The sequence below is a fragment of the Hydractinia symbiolongicarpus genome, chromosome 13 (assembly GCF_029227915.1).
Source record: "Hydractinia symbiolongicarpus strain clone_291-10 chromosome 13, HSymV2.1, whole genome shotgun sequence".
NCBI classification, from domain to species: Eukaryota; Metazoa; Cnidaria; class Hydrozoa; order Anthoathecata; family Hydractiniidae; genus Hydractinia; species Hydractinia symbiolongicarpus.
This window is the reverse complement of record NC_079887.1, coordinates 14,482,975-14,489,890: the sequence shown is the minus strand read 5'-3', so window position 1 is coordinate 14,489,890 and position 6,916 is coordinate 14,482,975.

Genomic DNA, 6,916 nt, shown 5'->3' with positions numbered 1-6,916 from the left:
GATGACGTCAGAAACCCATCCACAAAAATAAAATCAGAACCTTGTTTTCACGTTACCTCTATTGTGTAGAGCTTAAATTGCTGATCAAGAAAATGTATATGATCGTGTGGTTTTGATGACCAGTTAATGAGATAGAAGGGTTTAAAAACTTAAAAAATTTTTTTTAGAAATTTTTATACCTGTTGCCTCCATCGTAGAGATCTTGAAACGCTAATCAAGAAAATGTGTCATGACCCTTCATGTACTTTTGATAAATGGTTGCAGAGAAATTAGGGTTTGAAGGTTTTTTAATGACGTCATCAATCCGTCCATTCCAAAACGGTTTTGAGGACCTAGGTTTGTGAAAATTACCCAAATTGGTCCTAGGTGGTCCCTAGTTATCCACGCGGTGAAAAATCATTGACTTCACCACCTCGTTTCCAAGTTATTTGGCCTTAAAGTTTTTAGTGTACTGTAATGGCTTCAATAATTTAATATAGGATTACACATAGCATTAATCATTGGTCAAACGAAGAAAAATCAATTGAGCTCATCAACAAGGTTCTCGTACCTTACGTCCACAAGAAGAAAAAAGAGCTTGGTTTTCGTTCATCAAAGAAATGGCTATTGATTGCAGATGTATTCAAAGCACAATGGACTGACAAGGTCAAAGATCTAGACGAAAAACATCATGGAAAGATGGTTCCAGTTCCTCATAATATGACAAATTACTTCCAACCACTTGACCTTACTGTCAATCGATCATGTAAATCATTTTTACGTGACCAAGCACAGACGTGGTATGCTGAACAAGTGCAAGCCCAGATCGCTAATGGAATTGCACCAGAAAATGTTTCTGTCGACTTGAAAATCAGCATTCTCAAGCCTCTACATGCTAAATGGGTCACCAAATACTATGATCATATTCGTACAAGAAAAGAAATCATAATAAACGGTTGGCGCAGATCGGGAATCATTGATGCACTTAGAGAGCAAGTTCACAAAGAGGAACCTTTCGAATAATTTTTGTATTATTTTTTATGCTGTTGAAAAGAACTGTTTGAAGAAAAAGAAAAGATCTACCAAACTGTACTGTAATTAATAGCTTTTAAAATCTCCTTTGATTTGCAACGTTTGCTTTAGTTTGACGAATAAATTTCAATTGAAAGACATTTCGACCATCGTTTTAGAACAATATGCAGAGTTTTTAACGAGAGTAGACATTTTGGGGTGCGCGAATTTAAAACTGAGCGAATATCTCCACTTTAGGATGCGCGAATTTAAGTCGCGCGAATTTAAAACTGAGTGAAAAATAGTACGACTCCAATCCAAATACAAGTAAGGTATTGACGTTAAAGTAGTGTTATTGACGTCGCGCCGTAACGTCATAAAATTTAACATTTGAGACATACTTTTTTCGGCAACTTCGAAGAAAATTTCGGCGAAATCAAAGGAAAATGACGATATCCACCATGACCGTCACATACACTTCGTATTATTATATAAGATCAATTTGTACTTAGAGTAAAAGCTAGTTTGTAAAATACACTTGTTTTCTTTGAAATACACATTTTCATATCATGATATATCTGAAAGATTTAAAATGTTTTTAAAGTTTCATTTCCATTTTATTATTGCCTTTCGAAGTTCTATATCATTTTTATGTACATTATATGCTGATCTGTAAAATCCTGTCGCAGTCCGCAAAATACCTATTTTGATCATGTGACATCCTTAAACGTGTAAAATATCTTTCCATTGTTATAGTTAATAGTAGCTAATGGATTTGCATAATTCTTATAAAGCTTATTTTTAATTTAGGAGCTGATCTGCAAAATCTTTTATCGGTCTGGAAAATACATGTTTTAGTCATGTGACATGTCCATATTTTTCTTTATATTATTAACAATACTATTTTTTATATTCCTACCAATTTTCGGAACTCAAAACAATACTTTTCCTACTTTTTCAAAATACATTCACTTTGGTACCAAATCGGATGGCGTTTTTCTTTATAACTGCTTATAACAGTTTTCAGGATTAAGGTCTTTTTTTCTCATTTCAAAGTGTCATTACTTTGGATTGCCTTGAACTTAAAACTTGGTTCACCCCTCATTTTTTTCCTCTTTTCATACTTTTTCTAATAATATTAAATGCGAAAGATCATATTAAAGTCAAAAAAAGTGACCTAAAGTGCCTATTAACAACAGCTGCCAAAGACGTTCATTCATCCAAATGAGAGACTTGGATGAATGAACGTCTCTTAATAGAAAAATTTGAAAAAGTATTATTTGTCAACAAAAATTGTATTTTGCATCTTTTTCAACAAAAATGTTCCTTTTTGTATCCTTCTAAAAATAGAGAAATTTATGATCAAAATTACAATTGATGACAAATGTCTTTTGGATAAAAAGAAATTATGTTAACTAAAAATTTTAGTTTAATATTTTTCTACAAAATATGTGTATTAAACTTTCAATTTTCAAAGTTAATCAAAGCAAATTCAATGCAATTCAATGCAAATTTATAAAATACATTTCGGCAAAACTTGCTGTGCACGTATTTTCTTTATAAGAAACTAGTGAAATTCTCGCACTCGATGCTTCATAATTTTTTTGTTTTTCAAGTACTGTAAGTTTTTCATTCGGTTTCTGATTTTTGCAGAAGTTAAAATAGCCTAGTTAACTATGCTTTCTTCCAGGATATCAAATTCAGTATCTCTCAAACGAAAGCTTAGACGCAAACAAATGTCAGAGGAAATCCCTAAAAATCAAATCCACCTCATAGCAAACCCTGAATTACAATCAACCAATCAGCACAAAATCGGTGTGGTCACGTCTTCCCCTCTTAAATAATTTAAGAATTAATTATATTTGTTCGGTTAGTGAGGTCATTCGCGCTCAAAACAAAGAATTTCCCGATGTTAACCACGTGAGCAATGAACAATAGAATTAACCAATCAAAAAGCCCGGTCAGTAAAGAGACAAAGAACCCTGGGTCGAGGTTGAAATGTGAGTTTTAAAATTTCAAATAACTGTGTTGTATGTTTTTGTTTGGTATCCCTTACAACGGTTGAATGAGAGATTCAATGGATTCTTCCACGGGAATTCAGGTAACTGTTAATTTTTTTATATTTTGTGTAAAACTTTGAAAGGGTTGCTGTATGCAATAGACTGATTATCTGATTTTGGTATGACGTGTTACAAACTGTACAGCGTGGAAATTTTGTAATAACTTTATTTGTATAACTGGGCAAAATATGTTGGTTTTTTTTAAATGTCTGATATACTTTTTTCCCTGTTGTACTTTTGGCATGGCAAAGCAAGTATAAATTTTAGCAGATTTCGCTTTTTAAGTAACGGTTGTTAAACGCCTTTTGATTTTGTTGGACATATTGCATTTTGCTTTTTTTGTTGTTGTTGTTGTTGTTGTTGTTGTTGTTGTTGTTGTTGTTGTTGTTGTTGTTGTTGTTGTTGCACCTGTTTATATTTCAACGTTTTGGTTTCAACGGGTACAAATATAAAGTAATGCAGACTGTGAGCCACTTCGATCCCAGGGCTTTTTTTCTCTTTCTTCCGTCCCGTTATAAAAAGAGACTAAGAGCCGAGGTTGTGTTGTAAGTTTTAAAAATTCAAATTACCACGCTGTATGTTTTTGTTTGGTATCCCTTACATGCATTCAATGAGAGATTTCATCCAACATTCATTTTCGTGATGTTAGATTAAATGTTTGTATGCGCTTTATAAAAATCTTGAAATTTTAAGAATGAAAAAAAAATTGTGTTTAATGATGTTGAATGAAGTTTGATCGCTGTTAAACATTTCATCCAACAATTTCAGCAAGATAAAAGAAAGTCTCTGATTCAAAGCGTCATTTTTTATGTTAGATTTGTTTAGCGGTAAGTTATGTCTAACATCTACAAACTCTGTGAATTTCGAACATTTAAACGTTTGAAACGTCGTTTGAAAACATTTGAATCTGTTAATGAAATGTTCACTATTCGAATGCGTCATTAAAGAACTATGATTTGCAATTACGGGTATTCTAAACATTTTCCTGAATCCGAACCTGTCTTCGGTTCTCAATTCCTTTATGATATTATTAGAATATCAATTTTACCCTCTCCTCTTTATTCACTCCCTTGTTTCACCACGTGTTGATTTTTCGTCATCTGAATCAAGAAGCTCATTCAATAACACATCAAGCACCACTGACCTCTTGTCATGCGCCATTTGTTTTGAAGAATAAATGAAAGATCAAACGTTCAAATGTTAGATAAAAGAAGTGCCCACAAACCTAAAATCTTACTTCATCCAACATGAAGTTTTTCATCCAACATAACATGGGAGAAGCGTGTTGGATGAAATGTTGGAGTTGTTTTTTTCGGTCTTTATAGTTCTATTCTGACAGCTCTGAAATTTGGCGTTGGTGAAGTGGTTGTGTTTGCTGTGAAATTGAACAAGCAAATTAACTAGAAAGAAACTAAAACAAGTATAGAGACATCACATTAAACTTGTTTTTGGATGAGATAGTTGATGATGATTCGGACGTGGCATAATGGATTTATTTAAAACTTGCTTGAAGAACACGAGATGTAAGACATTTTGAAAAGATGAGTTTAGCGAGCAGCTTTCAAGCTTTTTAAGGGGCCTCTTCTTTAATAGCAAACTTCGTTTTCAGAGACTATTGATCTCGTATCAATTAATCTATTTCATCGTGCTGGCAAAAGCTTAAACCAATTAGGGTAAAACTTCTGTTTTTATGAAGCACTTTACAGCTTACAAACTTCACAAAAGTTTATTTACATTTTGTTTAGATTTTAGCTGGTTGGTACTGGAATATAGCGCCAGCTGACGTGATTGATATAAGCCATTGTTAACCGTCTGGATTTTTCAAGCGGGCAATACGGGTTTTTAGGCATTCTGATTGGCTTAGCGCTCTTGACGACGGGCCGATATTTTGCGGTATTGCCCGTCGTCAAGAAAAATGGTAGCTTAAAATGTAAACAAGCACGAAAAAGTTTCAGGAAGCATTCGCAATGATTATTATCAAGTCCTACAATACATTTATAAAAAAAAAAACATTTTCATAGCATAGAAACAAAACACAAAGTAAAGTTTAACTGTTAACATAACCAGTGGACTAGCTACATTGTCGATAAAAAACGATGTTTTAATATCTAGTTTTATCACAAATTTGTACTACATACAGGACGACGAATATATAACAAATGCCTCTCATTTCCACGCTCGTTCCTTTGGCTTTTTGGTTACTCAGTCAAAATAAAAATCGTCGAAGCCCGTGGTATTATTGGCTAGCTAGTTAAAAATTTACTTTGATATCCGCTGTAACTAAATTTTAGTTGCACGTTCAACTTTTCACATTCTTCTGTAAGTGTCGAACGTAATGTTTTATTTAGACACAGGACTGTTTCGAAGTAGTGCTAGTGAATTATGTTATTATAGAACTTTAAACAAAAATTCTTATTTTTATCTAACTTAGACGGTTAACAAATACAATAATAACAGATTAACCCGTGCTGTACCGAAAATATCGCACTCAGTCATTGCACCGACCTTGCAAGCTCGGTCGGCAGTTAGACCTGCGGCGATATTTTGCGGTATAGCCCGGGGTAATCGGTTATTATTGTATTAACTAGTCGATAAAGCCCGTGGAAAAATCCACTGAGGCAGAATATAAATTTTGATGTCGTCAGCAACCCATCCGCACAAAAAAATTAGAATCTTGTTTTCACGTTGCCTCTATTGTGTAGAGATTAAACTGCTGATCAACAAAATGTATAGGAACATGTACTTTTGATAAACAATTGCAGAGATATTAGGGTTTGAAGGTTTTTTATGACATCATCAACCCGTCCACTCCGAAACGGATTTGGCGACCCAGGTTTGGGAAAATTACCTAAATTGGTCCTAGGTGGACCCTACTTACCCACGCGATGAAAGATCATTAACGTAACCACCTCGTTTCCAAGAGGTGGAAACACTGACGAAAATAATATATGGTAACATGCGCTTTTAACGAACGGTGTTAAAGAGATACAAAGGTTTGAAAATTTTGCTGACGTCAGCAAAGTCAAACCGAAGTACAAAAATATTTTATTTGGAAATTCATATACCCGTTACCTTCATCGCATAGATCTTGAAACGCTGATCAAAAGAATGTATAAGATTATGTACTTTTGACAAACGGTTGCAGAGATAATAAGGTTTAAAGGTTTTTTGATGACGTCATCAACCCGTCCATTCCGAAACGGATTTGGGAACCCAGGCTTGGGAAAATTACCCAAATTGGTCCTAGGTGGTCCCTAGTTACCCACGCGGTGAATAATCATTGACGTCACCACCTCGTTTCCAAGTTATTTGGCCTCAAAGTTTTAGGTGCACTGTAATGGCTTCCTTAATCTCTTTAATAATAGCCGTATTCCGTCTGTCTGTCTCTGCGCAACATGGCGGAGCAAGTAGCAAGACCCGCCGAAAATCCCCGCGGCCCTGCAGCTTTATTTCGAATCCCCGGCAGACCCCGTTTTTTTACCGGCCTTGCTTTGCCGCTCATTGTAATAAACCAATCACGAGGCTCCAATTTCACTAATGACCAATCCAAGTGCTTCGCGGCCTCAACATGCCGACGGGAGGAAACATGCTACCCCTGCGAAGGCCATTTTGGTTTGGAAGTGATGGTGTGAAGTTTGTAGGTTTCCTTTCAATCCTCCTTATTTCTTCTGAGTACTTTTTATCCTATAGGATTATTTAGTTTGTTTTCACATGTTAAGGTGAATATTTCATCACGTTTTCTAGCTACGTATAAATCTTAAACAAACCAATTTTAAGTTTTTGGCTAGCTACAAAACGTACATTTTGAGGCAGCTAAGCTATAGCTAGCTTTATTTATTCCTATACTTTTAAAGTTTTTATTCAGT